We start from the raw sequence: 26,502 nt of genomic DNA, 5'->3' as shown, positions 1-26,502 counted from the left end.
CTTCCATTTTACAACTTCTGCCTTCGTATCTTTACTAGCAACTGAACTGTTCCTCCAACCGCAATTTTTAACTTCCAAAATGCTTCATAAGCATGGTGCAATTATCTGTACTTATATGTTGTCCTGTAGAATTCCTTTGGAGAACACACAATATGAATTGAAAGGAGCTAGGAATTAACTTATCATCTGTTTTGAAGAGATATGTGGGATGTGGAGTGGAGCTTTTTGATTGTGGCTTGAAAATTGATTCTAATTGCTGTTTTTATTGCTGGTTTAGCTGATGCTACTTTCAGTTATTTACATTTTCTGTCTTTTTTTAATTTTTTTTTTTTTTTTTTTTTTTTAGACAGGGTCTCGCAATGTTGCCCCAGCTGGGATGCAGTGGTGTGATCACAGCTCACTGCAGCCTTGACCTCCTGGGCTCAAGAGATTCTCCCACCTCAGCCTCCTGAGTAACTGGGACTACAGGTGCGTGCCACCACACCCGGCTAATTTTTGTATTTTTTATAGAGATGGGGACCTACTGAGTTGCCCAGACTGGTCTCAAACTGTTGGGCTCAAGCGATTAGGCTGCCTTATCCTCCCAAAGTTCTGGGATTAAAGGTGTGAGCTACCACACCTGGCTCTATGTCTTTTAAAATGACTTAGGCAATGGCATATTTGACTCCACCCCAAATATGTTTATTCAAACATTGAAAATATATCTACATACTCATGTGGCTGGGCAATTTAGAAGACACCTCAAACCCAACAATTCCAGATATACTTAAAATACTGAGACTAAAGTATCCTCTGATAAGGGTAGTGCTTGTATATCTGAATAATTATCTTAAATACTGAACAATTCAGTTACCTCTGAGTACAAAGATACATCTATAGTACAGTGGTTTAGGGAATTGACTTTGGATTTAGACAGACCTTGGTTTAAACCCTAGCTCTGCTTGTTATAGACTGCATTGTAGGGAAATTAGTTTTCTCAACAGTAAAGGGAATAACAATGCTATTAGCCTAGGCTTATCCTACTTCATTCTTCAGACCTTTATTCTGGGATGCTTTCCTTAATATGTCACCCTCAACCTCAGCCCAGGTTGGACTCTCTTGTTATGCATGCTCACAGGACTGTGTTTATTCTCCCAGAGACCCGCTTACAGCTTGCATGGGTACACTTTTTAATTAGATTATTTGATTACATCTTCCCCAACTCCCTGTATCACACTGCACTGTAAGCTCCATGAGGTTAGGGACAACCATATCTATCTCCTTCCCCATTTATTCTCAGTGCCTAGCTCCTGGTTGGCACTCAATGAATATTTACGGAATGAATGAATAAATGGAAAAATTCTTTCCCATAGGGGATTCACTGAGACCATGAATATAAAGTACAGTGGCTGGTACATGGTAACAATTGAGTAAATGTAATCTCCCCCAAAGAAAAACTGCAAAAAAAAAAAAAAAAAAAAATCCAAACAACAAAATCCCAAACACCCTCAACAATCAAACCACATGTCATGTAAGAAATAAAATATTTATACATTGCTGTCATCATTAAGATGCTGACTTTTCAGAGTAAGTTATGCTCCTGAATCAAACCACAGCTGATTTTAGTAATTTAAAATGTTTATTTCTTGCTCATGTGGCAATCTGATGAAAGTCAGGTTCATGGTGGCCCTATGACTCTCCTAATAAGCTAAGTGGGCCTGAAGGGTCTCCCATCAGCAATTAAGTGCTTGAATTTGGAAGTGATACAGGTCATTTCTACTCAAAGCCCATTGGTCAGAATTAGTCATATGACCTCTTCTAGATACAAGTCAGGCTAGTCTCCTGTGTGTCTAAAAGGAGAGGGGCCAGGCACAGTGGCTTATGCCTGTAATCCCAGTGCTTTGGGAGGCCAAGGTGGGAAATCAGTTGAGCCCAGGAGTTCAAGACCAGCCTGAGTGACAAAGCAAGACCCTGTCTCTCCAAAAAAAAAAAAAAAAAAAAAAAAGGCTGGGCATGGTGACATGTCCTTGTAGTTCTAGCTACTCTGGAGGTTGAGGTGGGAGGATCGCTTGAGCCCAGAAGTTTGAGGCTGCAATGAGCTATGATCATATCATACCCCTGCATTCCAGCCTGGATGACAGAGCAAGATCCTGTCTCAAAAAAAAAAAAAAGAATTTGATATCAGTGAACATTGGTAATGTCTACTGTAGGCTGTTAAATGAAGCTAAGCATACACTTTTCCTTAAAATGCAGTGCCTGGGCCAGGGTAGCAGTTCTATAAATACTTGTTGATGAAATACAGGCTTGAGTATTCTACATACTAAATGCTAACAGACTTAAACAAAGTGGCTACAGGTGGAAGTAATATTCATGGTCAAAATTTACAATGCTAGACTGTGCCAGAAGGTCTTTCTGCTTGGGTGGTTTACGGGCTACGGTGAAGGGTCTCAGTGCCAAACTGAAGAGGCCAAAGAGCATACCAGGGGTTGGTACCTTAGAGAAAGAAGACAAAGATTCTTTCCTCTTTCTTCCTGTTCCTTGGAGATGGAGAAGACGTGCTTTTGGCTGGCATGTTAGTATCCTAGTACCACAACCTTGGGTAAGCCAAATAAAGTTATTTCTTCACAATTTTGGAGGCCAGAAGGCCAAGGTCAAGGCATCAGCAGGGTTGGTTCCTTCTGAGGCCCACGAGGGAAAGGTCTGTTCCCAGCTTCCCTCTTTGACTTGTAGGTGGCTGTCTTCCCCCATGTCTTCACGTCATCATCTCTCTGTGTTTGTTTGTGTCCAAATTTCCTCTTGTTATCAAGACACCAGTCGGCCAGGTGCGGTGGCTCATGCCTGTAATCCCAGCACTTTGGGAGGCTGAGGCAGGCGGATCACTTGAGGTCAGGGATTTAAGGCCACCTGGCCAACATGGTGAAACCCTGTCTCTATTAAAAAAAGAAAAATACAAAAATTAGCGAGGCATAGTGGTGTGTGCCTATAATCCCAGCTACTTGGGAGGCTGAGGCAGGAGAATTGCTTGAGCCTGGGATGCAGAGGTTGCAGTGACCCGAGATTGTGCCACTGAACTCCAGCCTGGGCAACAGGGCAAGACTCTGTCTCAAAATCAACAACAACAACAACAACAAACAAACAAGCAAAAGAACACTAGTCATATCGGATTAGGGCCCATCCTAATGACCTCATAAAAATAACCCTGTAAAGAGCCTATCTCTAAATATGGTTACATTCTGAGGTACTAAGGATTAAGAATTCAACATATGAATCTTTTGAGGGTTAGACACAATTCATTCCATAACAACTAGTCAAATTCCAGGATGTTGCACTGACCTATACTGTTTAGGGTCACAGTCCACTTCTCTTCTGGGGTCTCATCTCTTCAGAATTGTTCTCTCGCTTTTGAGTAAAATAGGCATAATAATAGCATCTACTTCAAGGTTTGATATGAAGATTAAAAGAGTTACTACATTTGAAGTACTTAGAATAGCACCTGGCACAGAGCAAGGACCCACTAAGTATTAGCATTACTGGAAGTACTTGTTGTCATTACTTTTTCAAATCATGATCACTTCTATTATGCTGGACAATCTTTCTTTATTTGTCTCCTAATAATATTAGCTGCCGCTTACTTAGTACTTGCTGTGTACCCAGCACTGTGCTAAAGGCTTTATATGTATCACTTCATTTAATATGACAGCAATACTAAGAGATCAAATCTGTTGTTATCCTGAAGGTATAGAGTGGTAGAAACAGGGATGATACTAAAAAAACATTTTTTTTAGACCAGGCATGGTGGGTCATGCCTGTAATCCCAGCATTTTGGGAGGCTGAGGCAGGTGGATCTCTTGAGGCAAGGAGTTCGAGACCAGTCTGGCCAACATGGTGAAACCCCATCTCTACAAAAATACAAAAATTAGGGGGACATAGTGGTGCATGCCTGTGATTCCAGCTCCTTGGGAGGCTGAGGCAGGAGAATTGCTTGAACCCAGGAGGTGGAGGTTGCAGTGAGCCGAGATTGCACCACTGCACTCCAGTCTGGGTGACAGAGTGAAACTCAGTCTTATTTTATTTTAACAACCTGAGAAGCAATGACAATGAAAGGTCTAGGACACCCTTGGCTATGCCAGATATTAAGAGTTAGTTGCTAATCCATAGGGATTAGAAGGAAGGGCCAGAGTGATGGGAGTGACTCTGGGAGTTCAGGGAAATAACTCTAACCGGTAGAATTCTTTCAACATGTTAATAGCTGACGAGGCTGTACAGAAGTGTCCTGGTTCATTGTCTGCCCTGGAGGGACCTGGGGGTGACTGTCCCAGATCCATGTTCTTAAATATTTGCTAGCGATAAGGCTAGAGAGCCTCATTTCACAGACAAGAGATTGAGAACCGGAGAAGGCAAGAGACTTTCATGAGGTCATGCAGCAAGCGGGTTGGTGAAGTAGCCTGACTCCTGATTCCTAGGTCTCTGTGTAAATTAAGTTCCTTTTTCCTGCACCTCTCACTGCCAGTCAAGAAGCAGCAGCCCAGCTCATGGAGAATGGCAAACTGCAAAGCCCCAGTAGGATCCCAATGCTGCAGGGCTCTGTCTCCCTCTTTTGCTCACCTGGCTGGGGTGGGTAGACTGAGGGCTTGGCCACCTCTCAAACTCTTATGCTGTCCATTCTGACAATGACGGCAGAGGGAAGTGGCCACTGTTTGGGACAGACTGGCCTAGGGGTTGAGCCCACTCAGCAGGCAGATCTTCAGGTGGCTTTTCCCTCACTGAGCACTCCAGCAGGCCCAGGTGCCAGGTAGCTGAGTCAGCCCCAGATGTGGTGAAAGACTCAGAAGCATATTGGGATGTACCAGACCAGAGCACTCACCTGTCCTCTTTCCTGACCTGAAAGAGAGACACACAGAGGCAAATGGAGAGAAAGACCAAGAGGTAAAGCCAAAGAGACAAAGAGCTACATAGAGAACTGAGCAACAGAACCAGAGGCAGAAAGACCCAGAGATGCAGAGTTAAGAAAGATAGTCAGATGGAGCTCAAGAGAGATGGAGAAGGAACAACAGAAAAACACCAGCGAGGATGACAGGGAAAAGCAAAGAAAGGCAGAGTGAAAGAAACAGGAACAGTAAGAGTGCGAGACGTGTTGGCCGGGCACGGTGGCTCACGCCTGTAATCCCAGCACTTTAGGAGGATGAGGCGGGTAGATCATGAGGTCAGGAGTTCGAGACCAGCCTTGCCAACATAGGGAAACCCCATCTCTACTAAAAATACAAAAATTAGCTGGGCATGGTGGCACACACCTGTAGTCTCAGCTACTTGGGAGGCTGAGGCAGGAGAATCGCTTGAACCTAGGAGGCAGATGTGGTGAGCCGAGATCATGACACTGCACTCCAGCCTGGGCAACAGAGTGAGACTCTGTCTCAAAAAAAAAAAAAAAGATGGAGGGGTAGAGAGAGGGAGGGAGAGAAAGAGAGGAAGGGAGAGAGGAGGAGGAGAGGGGGTAGAGAGGGAGAGAGAAAGGGAGGAAGAGAAACAGAGAGAAGGGGAGAGAAAGAGGGAGAGAGAGGGGTAGGGAGAGGGAGAGAAAGGGGCATAGAGGAAGAGAAGGAGAGAAAGGAGAGAGAGATGAAGAGAGAAGCAAGAGAAGTAAGAAGGGGAGAGGGAGGAGGTAGAGAAGAGGAGAGAGAGAGAGGAAGAGGGGAGAGAGAAAGGGGAGAGACAGAATGACTGCTACAGGGGTATGGGGTGCAGGAGAGACTGGCAGGTGATGTGGCCAGTGATATGGGGAGTAGAACTGCAAAGGGCTGGTGAAGAAGAAAAAAAAATTAGGAGAAAGACCATTGGGGCAGGTGGAAGGGAGGAGGACTAGGACACACAGAAGACTTTTCCTGGCATTTGTGGCTCTGTTTGTTATGACAGGGGCAGAAATACAGACTCAGACCCCCACGGTGGCCCATTAGTCCCCACCGCCCCACCGCTCTGCCAGACGGCCGCCCCTACCAGGTCTGTTGCCTCTGAGCCTTATCTATTGCTCCAAAATCTGGGACCATGAGGAGTCCATGCCGGGAAGCTCAGGCGGAAGCTTCCATCTAAATCCTGGACTTGGCTTCCAGCCACTGCAGCTGAACAGGAGGGACAGTGGGAGGACAGAGCTTGATTTGTACCATGGCTTTTTCATACATGGAGGGCGGTGTCTTTTTTCTGGAAGCGGCAAGAGGATTCTGTGCTGTCCCTAGGGATGTAAGTCTTGACCTTATTCCTTTCCACTAAAGAAACAATTTAAAAAACCAAAGCCAATTTCCTAATACCACTCTGGGCATTTTAACCAGAGTTGAAACTACTGAAAATACAGTAGGTACCATGTTAGGAATGTTGTAAGGATGATCTCATTTATCCCTGTATAATGCTATGAGGAAGGTTCTATTATCTTCCACTTTTGCAGGTGATCTAACAGGCTCAGGGAGGTGAAGAAACTTGCCCAGGATTCTATTTCTGTATATACCAGAGTCTGACCTGTCTGGCTGTGTTTCTTAGTCACTGTGCCATCCTGCCCCCGCCTCCCACCACCATTATACAGATGAAGACATCGGGGCTTGTCAATTTTTTTAACACAATAATTTTATTATTTTTTAAAATTAGATATGGACTCTTACTGTGTTTGCCAGGTTGGTCTTGAGCTCTTGGCCTCAAGCAATCCTCCTGCCGCAGCCTCCCAAAGGGCTATGTTTACATGTGTGAGCTACCACACCTGGCTGGTTCTTTTGTTTGTCTTTTAACTTTTATTTTTAAGTTCAGGAGTACAAGTGCAGGTTTGTTACATAGGTGAACTTGTGTCATGGGTGTTTCTTGTACTGGTTATTCACCATCCAGGTATTAAGCCTAGTACCCATTAGTTATTTTTCCTGATCCTCTCCCTCCCCCCATTCCTCATCCTCCAAAAGGCCCCAGTGTGTGTGATTTCCCTCTGTGTGTCTATGTGTTCTCATAATTGAGCTGCCACTTGATAAGTAAGAATATGCAGGATTTGGTTTTCTGTTCCTTAGTTTCCTAAGGATAACTGCCTCCAGCTGCATCCGTGTCCCTGCAAAGGACATGATACCGTTCTTTTTTATGGCTGCATAGTATTCCATGGTGTATGGGTACCACATTTTCTTTATCCAGTCTGTCACTGATGGGCACTTAGGTCAATTCCATGTCTTTGCTATTATGAATAGTGAGGCTTGTCAGTTCTAATCACTTGCCCAAAGTCACGTGGGTAGAAAGGTGTAGAATGAGGATTTAAACCCAGTAGGGAATTAGACCTTAGTAGGTCTGCTTAACTTCAGTGTGCCTGCTCTTATCCCCTATGCATTGGCTTGGGGACTTTCAGAAATAGGTACTCCCTCCAGGTGCTTCAGGCACCGGTTTATTGTGGCTCATGAAGTAAAGAGAGCAAAAGCTCCAACAGAACTACACATTTAAAAATTGTTGCAGTAGTAAATTTTATGTTACCGGTATCTTACCATAATTGGAGGTTAAAAAAATTTTGTGTGTGGGTCTGCTGAGGTTTGAAAAATTTTTTTAAACCTCCAATTGCCGCTCTCTGTGGAGTATGGTTAATACAGTCTCATCTAGTCATGCTATTTTCATAATGCAGCTTTGCCTACTTGCTGCACTGACCTCCCTTTACCTCCAGATATTGGTTCCTGCATATTCACAGCTTCTGTTTCCTTGTGTCTTCTGTTGTGTTGTGGCCTTCTGTTTCCCGGTTTCTCTGAGTGCCTCACTACTTCCAACGTTCTCTCTCTCTCATTAAAAGTAATGGCAGAAACCACGATTAATTTTGCACCAACCGAATATCTTCATCAAGTCAAACTTCCTAGGAGAAAAGATCAGATTGAATGGCATCTTAGGTTGGGCTTCCTGGAAACAGGCTCTCAGGTATAGATTTGCCTGCAGGGACTTTTTTGAGGGAGAGCTTTTGGGATCAGCATTATGGGTGGAGTGCCGACAATGGGACTGGGTGGAAGAGATGTTGGACTTTGATGCAGTCTCAGCAGAGGCCTCAGCCAACACCATGGGGATGCTTTGGAGCTGGGATGGTGTTCAGATTTATCCCCTTCAAGCAAGACGGTCAGGTCTTAATATTTCTAACACTGGTCTGTTATTGGATATGAGCTGCCCTTAGTGGGGGGTATGACTGCAGGTGAGGTGGCTTTCTTTCACTGAGGGTGATTTTCAGAGATGGACTGAGCTGACATCTGTTGGCTACCAGCACTCCCACCAGCTAGGGGAATGTGAGCCTCAGTCCTGAGGGGAGGTCTGGGTGGTACCCCACAACATCCTCTGCTGATGGAATAATCCCTTTTCAGAATACAGCAGCCCACGGGACCACCTCCATGGCTCTTGGTCTCCCCTGCTCCATCCAATGGATGTCTGTATTTGCCTCTGTTGCTAATTCCTGGTGCAATCAGATGCAACACTGGTTTCAGGTCCTGTGACATGGAACATGGAAACCGTGTGCAGGAATGGCCCGAGGCTTTGCTCAGATGGGGTGGCGGCACAGCAAAGCCTTTGAGCACCCTGGATTCTTGACCATAGCCATGACGCATTGTCAGCTTCCCAGAGTCCAGGAGAGAATTCCTGTACTCCAAATTTTTCTTATTTAAGGCCTGCTAGCCCAGTTGTTAGGAGCACAGATATGAAAAGGTTCTGAAGCTGATCTCCAAATAGCATAACCATTTCCTCTCTGCTCTACAAGGAATTCCTCTTGTTATGTCACCCGATCTCAAAGTATTAGACACCAACGAAATGTCCCAAGAGTGTAGGTGGATCAATACATAGTCACAGCCCCTCCTGAACAAGAGCAATCCTTCTGCTGTCGGCCAGACTGCCATTCATGCTTCCCAAACCCTCTGAAGTTTTCTTGTGAACAGTTACAGTTTTTTTTCTGCTTAGTCTAGGACTTTTTTTCCTCTCTAGCAATTTTCCTCCATGAAGTGAAAACAGACATGGAGACACACATATGCTACGGGGGCTCAATATAGCACCGTCAGTCAAACCCTGCTCTCTCCCTGCTGCAGCAAGGATATGGCTGGGCTCCCATCCTTTCCTTCCCCTTAATTGATTTCCAAATTCAGCCTCCTAGGATGGTGCCTTGGCTGGCATTCCAAGTTCAGCCTCTCAACCTTAATTTAATGCTTCTAGGGTGGTGAGAACTTATGTTTCCCACCTACTAGTTGGCATCTGGCTGATTTTCTTATCCTGAAGAATTTAGTTTCATTAATGTCAAAACTTTGTACATTGCATTGGGGTTGTCAACAGTAATGCATACTTCTGCTGTTCCCAGTCCTCCTGAAACAGAGTCCTTCACATATTCCAGGACAGTGCTGGCATTCAGGGACCCAGTTGTGGCCCATAGCAAGACTGTCAGCCATAGGACTTGCTTCATTAAACCCAGGAGTCCCAGGGCCCAGGCTGGGATTAGCTGGAGGATGCTAAAAGCAGGTTGGATAATTCAGAGTCTGCTTAATTTTGCTGAGGCAGCCTGATATGAGGTCTCGAAGTCAAGTTTTCCAGCCTTCTTCTTCCAAGATTGTGCCAGAAATTCTATACTTGGAGCAGGTAACTTTTCAGCACTGAGTTGGCAAATGTTTATGATTGGATTTTCACACTCCTTTCTGGACAGAAGACAATTTTTGTTGTAAAATAGAAACACAGGGTTAGGAGGACCCAGGGCACCTTAGTAGGGCTGGATCTTGGAAGAATAGTGATATAATGAAACAGGTTTTGTCTTCTGTATTATTTTCTTACCCCTATTCTTTGTAACAAATATTGATTATTTACTGGGAGTAACCCAAATCCCTTTAGGTATGCCAAATATCCCAGATCTCACCAGCTTCTTGGTATAAATGAGGTCATTTTGAGACAAATGTTCAGACCATAGAGGCTTACAGCTTTTGCCTCTTCCTGGTGGACCCCAGTGTTTTCAGGAGTCCTGCAGAGATGTCTCATGTGTGCTAGAATGTGTGCTAACTCTTAGGTTTTTTTCACTCAAGTCTTTTTTGTTTGTTTTTGAAATGTGTCTCCTGCAAACCACTTGAGGATGACAACTCTTTGCTGTACTTCCGCTGCAGTCTTCCATAACAACCCTGATTCCCTGCCACTCTGATGGGTGCATGGGCTCTTTTACAAATGTGCCATGGTCCCTGCATTGTGCTGCCATTGTGCTCCTCTGCTGCAATGGCAAGGAAGTCCCTCTGCCTTGCGTACATTGAACTTGGGTGCCAGGCTCCCAAAGCAGTTCTTCTTGTGCCCAGAACCTCTCAGCCAAGTGCCAATTTCTCTTCTCCCATGAAGACTCAAGCCAACATAGACCAGTATAGCTTCTCATGTCTCAAAGCTCATGAGAAATTTACAAAAAGGATCATTGGACCTGTGGATTTTTCTGCCTTGTGCTCAAAGCTCAGAAGGCCCTGCATTACATTTAGGAAGGGGAGGCACAAGGAGAGGATGTGCCATGAAGCCACTGCTGAAAAGCAGACTTAGTGGTTCACACTCAGGCATGTCCATCAGTCAAGCTCTCCAAGCTGTGTTTTTAGTGTGTTGCATAAGCCACACGTGGTGTGGAGGGAATGGTGTTAGTTTATGCCAAATCAACAGCAGCAAAAATAATGACATCATGGAAAATAATAAAATATTCAACCAGCAACAGATGGAAGGGAAGAATTCCAGTTATGCTGAGAAACTGTTAGTGACACAAACTGTTTGGGGTCTTAGCTAGTCAAACCAAACCCAATTCCACTAGCCAAAAAGTAAGAAGAATATTATCATTCAGCCAGAAACATGAGCCACTCAAATCCCCTGTCCAGAAACAGTCCTTTTGGGATCTGATGGGGCAGAGGGGCAAAGCAATTTCAAAGTATCACCCTCCGCTCATCATCAAAGAGCCTTGTTTGTTCACTGATGCCCAGTAAATCAGAACCAGGGAATCAGATACAAATTTCCTTTGCCTTTTGATTTCCTTTATTAATGGAACCTTTTTAGAGGTCTGTTTATACTTTTCACTTGTACAAAATCACAATACTTCACACAAAGGCAGCAGATGGTACTGAAAGCTGGAGATTGGGCCGAATTGCCTCTCTCATAACCAGTGCTACCAGAGCCTTCTCTTGGATGTAAGGAAACTTGAATCTAATTGCGGGGTTGGTTGTTCCAATTCTGTGTAACTATAGGTTTCTTTGTCTGGGGTTTTTTCCTCCTCAAATTTAATGTTTCTCCTTGAGCTCCTGTCAAATAGCTCCTTTAGGAATCTGAGTAGAGTAACTGTTGATTATTTTAAACTGAGACTGAATTTTAAGATTACAATGTTCCAGGAGTGGCATCTCCAAGACTTGAAGTGCCTCTCTGTCCACGTGTCCCCCCGGACCCTCCTGTTGAGGTTTCATGTGAACCTCATATTTGTTTCATATTTGGTGTTATGTGAACCTTCCACCTGGCCATAGCTGACTGGACAGGGACTGGCACTTGAGCTAAAAGTAGCCAATGAAGTAGCCTCATGTAAGAGTCCATCTCTACATAGGACTATGATTAATTAGACCCATTACATTCTCCTCTGAAAGTTTTGAATGAGACATTGCTCAAAGGGAGTGGGATATATGTTCATTCTAGTAGGAATCTTGTCTGTTTTCTTTCCTAATTTATCACCATTATTGATTATAGTACCCAGCACTTGGCTGGGCATGGTGGCTCATGCCTGTAATCCCAGCACTTTGGGAGGCTGAGGGAGGCAGATCACAAGGTCAGGAGTTCATGACTAGCCTGGCAACATGGCGAAACCCTGTCTCTACTAAAAATACAAAAATTAGCCAGGCATGGTGGCACATGCCTGTAATCCCAGCTACTTGGGAGGCTGAGGCAGGAGAATCGCTTGAACCCTGGAGGTGGAGGTTGCAGTGAGCCAAGATCACACCACTGTACTCCAGCCTGGGCAACAGAGTGAGACTCTGTCTCAAAAAAAAAATAATAATAAGTAGTACCCAGCACGGCACACAATAAATATTTGATAAATAAATGCATGCACCCTTATGTAGAAAGATTTTAAAAAAATAAATCAACATCTCTCTCCTCATATTTTACCTTTTTCTCCTGCCACCAGGCAGCCAGGTTCTTCCTTATCTCCTCTTTTAAATTGTTATTATTGTTTTAAACATACTTTATTTTTTAAGGCACCTTTAGGTTTGCAGCAGAACTTCTCACATACCCCCTGCTTCCTCACATGCATAGCCTCCCTCATTATCAACATCCCCACAGAATGGTACATTTGTTATAATTGATAAATCTACATTGACACATCATTATCATCCAAAGACCAAGTTTACATTAGGGTTCACTCTTGCTGTTGTTCATTCAATGGGTTTTGACAAATGCTTAATGACATGTATCTACCATTATAACAACATACAGAGTAGTTTCACTGTCCTAAAAATCCTCTGGGATCCAACTGCTCCTCTCTCCCTCCCTCCCCTCAACCTCTGGCAATCCCTGATCCTTTTACTGTCTCCATCATTTTGATTTTTCCAGAATGTCATAGAGCTGGAGTCATATAGAACACAGCCTTTTCAGGTTGGCTTGTTTTGCTTAGTAATATGCATTTAACATTCCTCCATGCTTTTTATGACTTGATAGCTCATTTCTTTTTAATACTGCATAACATTGAATTCTCTGGATGTACATAGATTATCCATTCACCTACTGAAGGGCGTCTTGGTTGCTTCCAAGTTTTGGCAATTATGAAGGAAGAGGCTATAAACATCTCTGTGTGGGTTTTTGTGTGGATGTTAAGTTTTCAATCCATTTGAGTAAATATACCAAAGAGTGCAATTTCTGGATCATATTGTAAGGGTATGTTTAGTTTTGTAAGAAACCTCCAAAGTGCCTTCCAAAGTGCCTGTACCATTTTGCATTCCCATCAGCAATGAATGAAAATTCCTGTTGCTCCACATCCTCACCAGCATTTGGTGTTTTCAGTGTTTTGGATTTTGGCCATTCTAATAGGTGTGTAGTGATGTGTCATGGTTGTCTGAATTTGCAGCTTCCTAATAACATATGATGGTGAGCATCTTTTCTTATGCTTATTTGCTATCTGTATATCTTTGTGAGGTGCCTGTTCAGGTCTTTTGCCCATTTTAAATTGGGTTGTTTGTTGTCTTATTTTTGAGTTTTAAGGATTCTTTGCATATTTTAGATGGTAGACCTTTATGAGATACGTCTTTTGCAAATCTTTTCTCTCATTCTGTGGCTTATCTTCTCACTCTTGATTCTCTCTGCATTTTTCTGACTTTTTGCCTGGGCAAAAAAGATGGGCAGTGTGGTGCAGTATTTAAGCGTTCAGATTCTGGAGTCATCTGCCTGAGTGTGAGTCCTGATTTTGCCACTTGTTCAAGCAATTGATCATACCATTCTGATTCTCAATTTTCTCATCTGTGAAATGGAGAGAATATTACTGCCATCCTATAGAGTTGTTATGAGAAGTTAGAATGGTCCCAACATGTAGTTAGTAAGCACTGTATAAATGGTAGTCATTATTTTTGGGATTATCTCTTTTTTGCATGGTTTGGACTCAGTCACTAATTGGTTCTTGTCTTCTACCAATCCTTTCTTTACTCACACCATTGAAGGCACACTGGCCTCTACCCCCACCTCAGGGTGTCTGTCCTTCTGTTTCCTCCTTTTGAAGTGCTTTCCTCCCAATATACTTGTGTCTTGCTCTTTCATCTCGTTGTTCAGTATTTTTAGCTGTCATAAACAGAAGCAGTCTAAAGATGATGGGGTTTCCTATCTTTGGTAGAAATCTCAGTCCATTGATGCTAGCCATCTCAGAGGGAAGAGGGACTTTGTAGGAGCAGAGAGGGAGGAGTAGAGGTTCCTTGAGACTGAGAGGGAAAGGAGTCTGTATGTTCAGAGAGTGATGGAGACTGAGCCTTGCTCTGTGGGAATGCTCCTGGAAGGTGGCAAGATCTCAAGGGAAAGCCGCTCCCAGGAAGACTGGGGGACCTGGGTCTGCCAAGGATCTCCAGGCCCCAAGCATGACCTATACACTGCAGAACCACTTGGATTGAAGTCACCATGTAGAGTGAAGCAGAGTATACACTGGTGACAGCCAAGTGGACTGAGGTTTGGGTAGACACTTTCTATTGCTTACTGTGACATGAAACTCTATTTACTCTGCATCTGACAGAGTAACTGAGGCTAAACTTCATGGAAGTTCATAGGGATGATGGCTCAAAGCCAGAGGGACTTTGACTAATGCAATCTGAGTCATAGCACCAGAATTATGTTATCAAACACCAGGGATTTGCCCAAGATCCAGTTGTTTGCTGCACAGAAAGCCAATCATAGAGACAATAAGCATTACAAAGGAAGATTTTTTAATATGGGTGATGTCACCCAGGAGACAGGAGACAAATCCCAAATCCATCACCCCATCTGACTAAAATTTGGGGTTTATACAGTAGGGAATAAATGTAACTACATGTGGGAAAATAGGAACTGGGGGAGGGTAAGGAAGAGTCATAGTCAACAGGAACTAGTGTGGGAAAATATGAATTAGGGAGGAATTGATAGCAGTTGGTTGGTTAGGCAATCATGACAGATGAGGGGTCTGGTGTCTCACTGCAGTGACCTGGTAAGTTTCAGTTTCTTGATACTACCTCATGGTCAGTTTCCCGAGAAAGGAACTCAGATAAGGTAAATGGAAATTTCTCAAGTTTTAAGACTGGGAATGTCAATTTCTACTTTATTTTAAGAACCATAAATATCAGTTCTATGGGATAATTGGGCTGGTTTCATAAAGAAAGTGATATTTCTTTCACCTTGAGTTTGGACTTTAGAATTACACATAAAATAAATATTTCCAAGTTCATCCTTGCTTACTGTAATTTGAGAGAATCTAGTTACTGGTAAGGTTACCATTTAGACACGGTCCCTGTGTCTTTCTCCCCTCACCCTGCCCTTTCTAACCTTTCAGGTACTGGAAGTGAGTTCCCTTCTGAGACCACACTTTTGAATTGCTCATCTGCCTGCCTGGTTACTGTGACATCCAGTCATATGTGTTGATTACTTCAGCCTCCCCGACCAAACTATAGGATGAACCTCGAGCAAGACATAAACTTTTGTTTTATTTTTATTTTTTTAATCTCACAAGGATGGCTGAAATTTGTTGTTTTAAATGAGTGACATTAGGTGTGTTTGTTGTCCTACCCTCAACAACCTTATCCTGAGTGATACCTACATTAAATCCTTAAAAACACTGTTGCCAAACTGTTGAAACCAAAGGAAGTGTTCAAAACATTGGAAATGGCATATCTTTACAGACAAAATATTTTGCCTTAGCAAACATGTGGAGAAGGAAGTGGATGTTGCTATATTTAGAGCACAAAGCAAATGTGTTGTTTTGGAGTATTCAGACAGATAAACATGTTCAAAAACATGTTCAAAATGTTCCACCTATTGCCTGGTTAGAAATACCAACACAGCATAAAAGGTCACAGTATTTCCTTGTACATGTTGTATACACACACCTACACACTGATACCATATACTGTAGAGCTAAGTGCTGTTTGGTTGCTAGAAACAAGTATTTAATTAAATTCACAGAAGTTAGAGATCAAACTACGGCAGGATGAAGGCAGGACACACACCTAGCTCTTGTGACTCCATATCATCTCTTGTTCATTTGAGTCTCGCATGGTTTTGCAAAATTATAAAGTGTTTTCAGATTCTCTTCCTTCATCACATTTGATAGAATGTTCACAGATTTTGTATATCAATTCCTTGTTGAATTTTCACTATTTTACTATCATCTGTTTTATTCCCTCATTCTCTTTGGTTATATATTTTACCCTCCTGAACAGTTTCTCCTAATTATGATACAATTTTTAGCTTTTGTATTTTTGTTACCTAATTTCAGAATCTCTAAAAAAGATGAACTTAGGAGTTGAGTTGGAAGGGAGGTTTGGGCTAAAGGGACATTTCCTAACCTAAGAATGAGAAAACATCAGTTGTCTATATCAAGGGATGGGAGATTTGCTAATGGAGATTATGGGGGAACAAACTATTCCCCACTCCAAAACCATCCTTGGCACCACAACTGCCATAAACTTCTTCTTTTTTTTTTTTTTTTTTGAGACAGGGTCTTGCTCTGCTGCTCAGACTGGAGTGCAGTGGGATGATCTTGGCTCACTGCAACTCCCACCTCCCAGGTTCAAGGGATTCTCCTGCCTCAGCCGCCTGAGTAGCTGGGATTACGGGTGCCATCACACCCAGCTAGTTTTTGTATTTTTAATAGAGATGGGTTTTCACCATGTAGGCCAGGCTGTCTCAAACACCTGACCTCAAGTGATCTGCCCACCTTGGCTTCCCAAAGTGCTGGGATTACAGGCCTGAGCCATTGTGCTGGGCCCATTGTGGGGAATGTTTATTCTTTTTTTTTTTTTTGAGATAGTTTCGCTTTGTCGCCAGGCTGGTGTGCAGTGGCACGATCTCGGCTCACTGCAACTTCTGCCTCCCGGGTTCAAGCAATTCTCCTGCCTCAGCCTCCCAAGTAGCTGGGACTATAGGTGCACGCGACCACACCCAGCTAATTTTTGTATTTTTAGTAGAGACAGGGTTTCACTATGTTGGCCAAGATGGTCTTGATGTCTTCACCTCGTGATCCGCCTGCCTTGGCTTCCCAAAGTGCTGGGATTACAGGCGTGAGCCACTGCGCCCGGCCAGAATGTTTATTCTAAAGGCAATGATTTCCTCAACTTGCTACTTTCTTTTCTTTTAAACAAGACTCTCATACAATCTCTTTTGAAATCACTACAATTGGGGAGAAAATGCTTTGATGTCTGACCAGTTAATAATGAGACTCTGGACAAGTTGTTCAACTCCTTAGATGGACAATAATCATATGACTTCATTGAATTACTATGAAGATTATATAAAATCATATCTGGGAATGGCTTATGGGGTGAGGGCATATGGGGTGAGAACCCTTACGTCTGTTCTTTCCTTGCAGCTAATGGGGAGGTAGTGTCATTGAACTAAAGTAGGTCCCTTTGCCTATGCAACTGAAAGCCAAACACCAAAGCACCAGATTTTTGTAGCAAGAAAGGTTTATTGCCAGGTGGCCAAGCAGAGAGACAGTCATGCTCAAGTCTGTCTCCCCATACTGGCCTTACAGCTGCAGATTTAGGGGAGCGATGTTAGGGGTGGGGTTTTAGGGCTGAACAGTGATTGGCTGAAAGGAAGGGGTGTTTAGAAAGTCCCTTGGACATTCCATTGCCTCTTCACACTTCTTCATAAGTTGCATGTGCAAATTTGGAGGGAGTTGGTATGAAACGTGAAAATTCAGGCTGTGACATCAAAAGATTACTCATTTGGTGAGCAAGTTTGTTCTGTGCAGGCTCCAGTCAGCCATATTGGTTCCAATCTGTTTCGGTCAGTTTTGTAAGCTGGGGGGGATTGTAGCAAAGTGTATCTTTTTTTTTTTTTTTTTTGAGATGGAGTTTTGCTCTGTCGCCCGCCCAGGCTGGAGTGCAGTGGCGCCATCTTGGCTCACTGCAAGCTCCGCCTCCCGGGTTCACGACATTCTCCTGCCTCAGCCTCCCGAGTAGCTGGGACTACAGGCGTCTTCCACCATGCACGGCTAATTTTTTATATTTTTAGTAGAAACGGGGTTTCACCGTGTTAGCCAAGATGGTCTCGATCTGACTTCCTGATCCACCCACCTTGGCCTCCCAAAGTACTGGGATTACAGGTGTGAGCCACCACGCCCAGCCAGCAAACTGTATCTTATTCCTGCAAGATAAGCTCAAGATTTCTGTTAGTCACTGGTTTCTTTAACCCTGTGGGGCATGGTTTCAACAGCATGACCTAGTAGGTGTTCATACTCTAAAGTCACATAGCTGGGTTCAAATCCTAAACTCTGCCTCTTGCTAGCTTTGTATAAACAGGATGTGGGGGTGCAAATTACTTCAATTCTCCAAACCTCACTTGCAGTGTCTACAAAATAAATAAATAAATAAATAAAATGAAATCTGATACAGTGTGAGGATTAAATGAAATATTGAGTCTATAGCACTTGGTATGGTAAGTGCTATATACTCAAGAAATGGCAGGTTTTGTTAACTTCATTAGAAACAAGTATCTCTTTTCAGTCCAGTCCTGTGTCATCATCGTCTTCAACATCATCATCGTCATTGTCATCTTTGTTTTTTAGAGATTGGATCACTTTCTCTGTCTCCCAGGCTGAAGTGCAGTGATGTGATCATAATTCATTGCAGCCTCGAACTCCTGGGCTCAAGCGAATCCTCCTGCATCAGCCCTTGAGGGTTGAGGACTCTCAGCCCTTGAGGTGCTGGGACTACAGATGTGCACCATCATGCCTAGCTAAGTTTTTATTTTGTAGAGATGAGGTCTTGGTTGTGCAGGCTGGTCTTGAACTTCTGACCTCAAGCAATCCTCCAGTCTCCTAAAGAGCTGGGATTACAAAGATGAGCCACTGTTCCCAGCTTTGTATCTTCTAATAGAAGCTCACAATCCTTGACTGGAAACCCTTGAGGACATATGTCTTAAAATAAGGAATGTTATGGAAATTAGAAAGGTAATGTGGTGCATAAACTATACATTCCACAACATCCCACTTCCAATGGAGTCTGCAGTAGCACTTCCTGGTCAGCTCATTACTGCCATTAAATATGTGGATGTTCATGCTAGGTGGGATGTGAGATAAATAAAGGGCATACATAGCCTCATTTCAGTTCTGGTCAAGTTTTGTTGCCAAATGAATTTCTGCCAACCTTAATTTAAAAAAATTTGGTTTCCAGAGCTTTTGGGAATTCAGAAACCCATGCAGTCATTAAAAATTCTCCTGTTCTGTGTATTGAAGCTATTTCTAGTGCTTGTTTCTGCTTTAAGCTGTGCCTCTTCTACATCTCTGTGTTTCAGTCAACCTTTCAAAGCTTCTTTTGGACTCAGCTCTCCTCCTTTGACTTCCTGTGTTTTGCTTTCCCCTCTCATCTCTGTCTCTATTCTTTATCCCCTCCTGGACTTCTTCTCTTTCGGGAGTTCACACACTACTGGCATGAAGACTGTTTTCATTTTCTTTGTTTTTTCCCTCCGCTACATTGTCTCTAGATTTTCATGCCTCTCTCTCTCCTCCTCTGTGGATTTCAGAGCCTTGCTTCTGCAGTGAGGGCTCCCTGCCTCTGTTCTTGTCTAAGTACCATCTACCGTCTGATATGTGCTTTTATTTCTGGTGAAGATATTTTATTTTTCATAAAAACATCATTGTACAATGCTCTACAGAGGAAGAAAATTTCCTTTAATGTCCCCCAAATGCTATGTGGTTTAATAGTCATCTTCTTCCTTTAAAAAACTGAATATGTAGTTGATAATAACAACTGATTTCTTGTGAAATATAGCGTTTATGTTTTAAAAATTTATTTCCCTTTATTTTAACTAAAGGCAAGTCCAGTTGAAACCTGTACTTTTTGCAATTAGCCAAATCAAAGCTATCATAATTCAAACATAATAAAATAAAGTGCTAAATAGTGGTACTGATTCTTTGTTTCTGCCCTTTTATTCATTGGTGGTGGCGCTTGGCTCCCACCCTAATGACCCTACCACCCTCTTTCTCCTTTTAATTTCTTCATCTCTTCCAGATATACCTCTTTGTTCTTGCTTTCTTTTACAATGCCAATATCATTATGATAATTTATTGAGCTCTTACTGTGTACTAAGCACTTTACATGGATCATTTAGTTTCATCCTTTCAATACTCCATGAGGTAGGGTAAGGACCCTCTTAATCCTTATATTTCAGATGAGAAAATTCAGGCTGAGAGATAAAGTGACTTGCTCAAGATTACACAGCTAGTCAGTAGCAGAAATGGAATTCAAACACTGTTGCATTAGATCTTTGCATTTAATCCTTGTTGCATTAAACTGATTCCAAGGCTTATGATTTCAATCACTATGCCTTTATTTCCTCCATTGCAGCAGATACTGCCATTCCTGTTATTGAATTTATCTTCTCTTTCTCGATTTTTATAGCTTCTTAAATCTGACTCATCTCTGCTGCCCTCTTTTCAGCATGCCATTATCTTAGGTGGTTTGTCCACATTTACCCATTTCCATGGTCGAATTCTTGGTCCTTATCTTTTCCCAATGGCACATTGAGATTATTTTATAATCACCACATACTCATGGTGAACTATAGGATCAATCCCAATTTCAAATATTCTTGTTCTCACAAACCACTGGAGCATCTTGGAAATAATATGCTGGTCAGCAGAAAGAGCATCTGCTTCCTCTGTTGCTAGACACCTGCCCATTCAAAGTCATGTCTTGGCAGAAGGCACCATTCAAAGTCATGTCTTGACAAAATGGCTTCATGTCATAAAGCCATGGTATCTGTGTTATCTTTCGGGTATCCGTGAATTATTGAACCTATGTTTGTTATATTAGTTAGACTTGCTGTGCAGCAGTAAACCAAATTGCCACATTTCTAATTTAATGTAGCAAAGACATATGTCTCTTTCACATTAAAGTCAGAGGTGGTTTAGGAGTCTCCTTGGCTTTTCTCCTTGAACAGTGACTCAGGGATCTGGGATGTTTCCATTGTGTAACTCCGTCTTTTTTTTTTTTTTTTTTGAGACAGAGTCTCGCTCCACTGCCCAGGCTGGAGTGCAGCGGCGTGATCTCGGCTCACTGCAACCTCCACCTCTTGGGTTCAAGAAATTCTCCTGCCTCAGCCTCCCAAGTAGCTGGGATTACAGTTGCCCACCACCATGCCCAGCTAGGGTTTTTTTTTTTTTTTTGTATTTTTAGTAGAGACAGGGTTTTGCCATGTTGGCCAGCCTGGTCTCAAACTTCTGACCTCAGGTGATCCACTCACCTTGGCCTTCCAATGTGCTGGGATTACAGGTGTGACCCACCACACCCAGCAGCAACTCCATCATCTTAAAGTTCTTTGCTTCCAGCCACCTGGATAGGAGAGTGGGTGGGGCCTATTCACAGACCCTTACCCACAAAGAATAGTCATTATCATGACTACAAAGACATATTCATTGAGATGATTTGTCCAAGGTCTTCCAAGTTAGTAAGTGGTAGATTCAGAACTAACTACCTTGACTTTTTTTTCCATGATATGTTTTATTAACTAGGAATATTTTATCTGTGTTAATCCTTCCTGGCTTGATTTATTTAATTAATTCACAATGAGTTATTGGATTTTTTTTCTTTTTTTTTTTTTTTTCTAATAATTCTAGCAAAAGTTCCAGGGAGGGTTCCCTTGGGTAGGCTTGGGCCATATGTCCATCTATCCTCAAACCAATCACTCTGGCTGTGACAATATGGCATTCTGTTTGGTCAGGTCAATGTTGTGCATCTGATTCTAGAGAGGAGGAAATGGATTATGGGGCACCTTCACTTCTGCCATATGTGGTGGGAACAGTGGAGAGCTGTCTCCCAAAATAAAGCCAGGATGCTGTTATTAAAAGAAAAAGTAGCAGATGTCAGGCAGTCAAATCAAGAGAAGGATCATCAAGTTGAACAACTGAAAGAAGAAGGAAATATAAAGGAGAATTAGTGACTAAGGAAATTAATCAATGAGAAAATAAATGAACAAATGATGCTTCTTTGATGGAAGATGAGGGAATCCTCCCAAATGTGGAAAAGTGAATTAAAGGCAAGCTGATGCCACACAGAACATAGGTTTTGAATGTTGCATTGTTTTGTGGTAGGTTCATCTTGGTTAGGGTGAATCTTAGAGGGTCCAGAAACTTTTTGGTACAAAAATGATTATGTGTTCCCTGTGCACCTTTGACTTTTCTCAATCTCACTGGAGTGGGAGCAGCTTTCAGCTGTTGACCTGCTACCCCCTGTCTTAGTCCACCTTGTGTTGCTATAATGGAATACCTGAGATTGGGTAATTTATGAAGAAAAGATGATTATTTGGCTTATGATCCTGGTGGGTGGAAAGTCTAAAATTAGGCATCTGCATCTGGTGAGGGCTTCAGACTGCTTCAACTCATGGTGGAAAGTGGAGGGGGAGTGGGTATATGCAAAGAGATTACATGGTGAGAGAGAAAGCAAGAGAGAGAAGCCAAGGAGGCCAGGCTCTTTTTAACAACCCACTCTCAGGTGAGCTAATCCATTCCTGAGAGAGTAGGAGCTTACTCATTCTTGAGAGAGACATTAATCTATTCACAGGAGATCCATCCCCATAACCCAAACAACTCCCACTAGGCCCCACTTCCTGATGCTGCCCCACTGGGGATCAAATTTCAACTTGAGAGAGACTAACCACATCCAAACCACAGGACACCCACAAAAGAAACTCCATGAAGAGAAGTTAGTTTATTCCTCCCCATCCCCAAGGCTTACCCCCTCCTTCAATTTCTGTGGGTCTCCACCTCCTCCTTGGAGAATCAGCTGGGCTGAAAAACAGCCAGGAGGCTCATCTGCATTCACCTCTGTAGGCAAAGTGACTTCTGCAACACTAGGCCTAGAGTGCGTTTATCTGTCCCTGAGTCAGAGATTTTGTCTATAGGCCTTTCTGCTGTGTTCCTCCAGAGAGAGGTAAACTGCCTTTAAGTAATTGCTGAAGAAGGCATAAACCAGGAAAATTTGATTTGAGCATGCAATTTGAATCGGGAAATGCTCATATAAATAACCGGAGCAGCTGAATGCAGCGGGTTTGTGCTTTATAGGTTTTTTTTTTTTTTTTAATCTCACGGTCTTCAGAATAGAAGTTCTGCTGCAGCAGCTTAAACCACCTCAGGTCTTTGCACTTTGGCCTTGTCCTAGTTTGGTACTGTTAACTGCCAGGCTAGAGTTTGGCTAAGTTGAAGTTGTCTTATTTATCTGTATCTTTGGAAAGAAAAAAAAATTGCTTGAACACCCAAATAACATTATATCATAGAACACCAACACAGTCTTTAAAAGAACAAACACTTTTGAACCAAGAAGAAGTTTGGAGTCATTTAGTTCAACTTCCCCAATGATGGAATAAGGAATTCAGAGATGGTAAGTCACTTTCTAGGGTCACTAAGATTTTGGAAGTGTCATAATCAGCTTTTGCTGCAGCAACAAACAATTCCCAAATCCAAGAGCTGTAGGTTTCTAACTTATATTATATCTGTGCCAAAGGTCACCCATGGCTCTCCTGAGCTGGGCTGGGCTCTCTCCTCTTGTATTCTCAAGGAGCAGCCACGCTTGGGGGCATGCTACTCTCATGATAGATGACAGAGGCTGAAGAGCACAGAACCAAATTTCAGGAGTTCATTTATAGCTACTGATTGGATATGGTGATTGTCATATCTGTTCACATTCCATCAGTCAAAACACGTCCCTTGGCTGCCAAGCCCAATGGCAATAGGGCAGGCATGGGAAGCATGGCTAGAATGGATAGGGTGCAAGTCATTGTGAGCAAGTAATACAATCCACCACTGGAGAGTGGAGAAACTCTTGCAGTGATGAACGCCCAAGAAGAAATGTGAAAACTGAGAACGTCTTTGATGTTTCCTGAATCCACTTATTCTTTTAGTGTTACCAATGTTAATGAATAACCACATTCACCCAGTGATGTGAGCTTAATATCTGGGTGTCATTCCAGATCCTCCCTCATCTCTGCTTGTTACATCCAATAATCAACCAACTCTTTCCTTATCAGTACTTACCAAACATGCCTCAAATTTCCCCCTTCTTTTCACACTTCGTTTCCCAGGTATTTTGCCTACAGGCTCTTTCTCTCCAATCCATGCACTGCACCATGGTCAGAGCCACTTCCTCTCATCATGTCTAGGCCACTTTCTTGGGTAAAGTCCTTCCACAGATATAAGGATAAAATGCCATTCTTCTCATGTCACCTTAAACATTCAGTTCCTGCTACTCCCTCCCCACCTACACCTGGCCCTGGGTTCAATATTTACTCATCTAAGAGCAGCCAGTTTGAATATTAACCAGGTTAGTATGGAAGCAGGATTTGGGACATGCTCTAGTCTTTGCTGGGATTTGCTAAGTAGGTGAGAACTAAATAAGAATTGATTACAAGTCTCAGAAGGATGGGAGGAGGAAAGCCAAGCTTCTATAATCGATTCTTTGTTTATGGAGGAGGTGATCCTTCATCTTCTACGAGGGCTCAGCAGAATAATGGACTTCTTTTCTCCCAACACCAGGGTCCAGAAAATATTACTCATCACCTCCTGCAATGTAAGCCCCATTGAGTATTCCCAGGATTCTGTGATGATTTAATTATGAATCACCCACTCCCAGGTATTGGAGAGTTGACTCTTGTTTCGATTTCACTGAGATTTTGGATCATCCTGGCTGTCTTTCCTCCATCCCCTATTAATGAGGCAGTGACTATGCTGGAATTAGCTGGATATTCCACGTTGTTTCTCAGTGACCGTGTGCTTTTGTGGCATGTTCAACCATTCTTTGTGGCTGTAATGCATTTTATGCTCCAATCCATCAGTCCTTTACCCCTCATCCTGATTTTGATTTAATCCTCTTGTTAATCTAGAAAACTGCTATTCAACATCATGAGCCTAGCTCACAGCATGTCTTCTTTGAAAGCTCTCTTTCTGGAGTTTACACACTACTGGCATGAAGACTGTTTTTATTTTCCTTGGTTTTTCCCTCTGCTACATTTTCTCTAGGTTCTCATGCCTCTCGCTCTCCTCCTCCTCTTTTGGTTTCAGAGTCTTGCTTCTGCAGTGAGGGCTCCCTGCCTCTGTTCTTGTGTGAGTATCATCTCCTATCTGATATGTGCGTTTTTGGTGAAGATTCTTTATTTTTCCTAAAAACACCATTGTACAATGCTCTTTAGAGGAAGGAAGTAGAGTTTTTTACATTATCTTTTTTAAAAAATTAATTTTTATTTTCATTTTAAGTGCTGGGGTATGTGTGCAGGATGTGCAGCCTGTTACATAGATAAACATGTGCCAGGGTGGTTTGTTGCACCTATCAATCCAGCACCTAGGTATTAAGCCCAGCATGCATTAGCTCTTTTTCCTAATGCTCTCCCTCCTCCCACCCCACCCCCCAACAGGCCCCAGTGTGTGTTGTTCCCCTCCCTGTGTCCACGTGTTCTCATTGTTCAGCTCCCACTTATAAGTGAGAACACGCAGTGTTTGGTTTTCTGTTCCTGAGTTAGTTTCCTGAGGATAAAGCCTTCCAGTTCCATCCATGTCCCTGCAAAGGACATGATCTCATTCCTTTTTATGGCTGCATAGTATTCCATGGTGCATATGTACCACGTTTTCTTGATCCAGTCTATCATTGATGGGCATTTGAGTTGATTCCATGTCTTTGCTACTGTGAATAGTGCTGCAATGAACATACGTGCACATGTACCTTTTTTACATTTTTTTTTTTAGCTCTTATGCTGTCCTTCACATTATCCCCTTCATTCACTTAGTTAATTAATATTGGTTGACAGTTTACTATGTGCCAGGCACCATGTAAGGCACTGGGAATGCAACTGTGAACAAGAGTGACAAAGCCCCTGCCGTCATGATACCAATTGACTAGGGGGGATTATGGCATCCAACAAACTCACATGAGTCAGGCAGTTACCAATGGGGTGAGTGCTGTGGAAGAAATAAATAAGGTGATGGGCTGGAGAGTAACTGGGAGAGGTCACTTGGATCGTGAGGTTGGGACCACCTCTTTGAAGAAGTGATGTTTCAATTGAGCCCTGAAAGATGAGAAAGAACTAGGCTTGGGAATAGATAAGGGAAAGAGTAAGCGCAATGAGAACAAGGGCACACGCTTGGAGGCAAGAAAGTGCTTGATAGGCCTAAGTCTTAGCCAACAATCAGGACCTGGTCTGAGATGAGGTTATAGGAGTGGGTGTGGATAGAACATGTGAAAACTTGTAGGCTATTTTAGTGACTCTAGGCTCTATCTAAGAGCAATGAAAATATATTAAAGGATTTCAAGCAGAGGAATAGCACAACATGATTAACCATTTCAAAAGACAACCCTAGATGTTGTGTGTATTACAATGGGAAGCAGGGATAGACACAAAAAGTTCACTTTTTTTTTTTTGTAAGGAGGCTTTTGCAATAACCCAGACAAGAGTAGGTGCCTTAGACTAGGGTAATGGCCATGTGCTTACAGAAGAGTAGAAGTCAAGACCTACTTTGATGATAAAACAGACAGGACTTGTTGATCTATTGAAGGTGAGTTCTAGCAGAGATAAATCAAGGATGACTTTGAAAGCAAGGGTGGTTTTTGCCATGAGCAACTGGGCAGGTGCAGAGGCCTTTTACTGAAATGTGAAAGCTGGCAGAGGAGCATGAGGTTGGATAAAATGAGAGCTCTTTGAAGACATAATAAATCTGAGATGCCCATAAGGGGGCATGATGACTAATTTTATATGTCAACTTGACTGGGCTAAGTGGTGCCCAGATAGCTGGTAAAACATTATTTCTGGGTGTGTCTGTGAGAGTGTTTCTGGAAGAGGTTACTGTTTGAGTCAGTAGACTGAGTAAAGATG

General features: G+C 42.8%; 1 protein-coding gene and 1 long non-coding RNA gene across 8 annotated transcripts in view; one reads left to right on the top strand and one right to left on the bottom strand.

Moving 5' to 3' along the window:
• LOC129050926 (uncharacterized) overlaps positions 1 to 15,884 on the top strand; it is a 45,422-nt gene extending 29,538 nt beyond the window's left edge. Inside the window, exon 3 of the long non-coding RNA XR_008514833.2 lies at positions 14,978 to 15,884. This is a non-coding gene — a long non-coding RNA (uncharacterized LOC129050926). The remainder of the gene's footprint in view (positions 1 to 14,977) is intronic.
• The window catches only part of LOC129050924 (ubiquitin carboxyl-terminal hydrolase 31-like), a 363,751-nt gene that overhangs the window by 94,897 nt on the left and 242,352 nt on the right, over positions 1 to 26,502 (bottom strand). The window lies entirely within an intron of this gene.

This window comes from Pongo abelii, chromosome 18 (genome assembly GCF_028885655.2).
Source record: "Pongo abelii isolate AG06213 chromosome 18, NHGRI_mPonAbe1-v2.0_pri, whole genome shotgun sequence".
Classification (NCBI taxonomy): domain Eukaryota; kingdom Metazoa; phylum Chordata; class Mammalia; order Primates; family Hominidae; genus Pongo; species Pongo abelii.
This window is presented reverse-complemented; position numbering and strand designations above follow the sequence as displayed.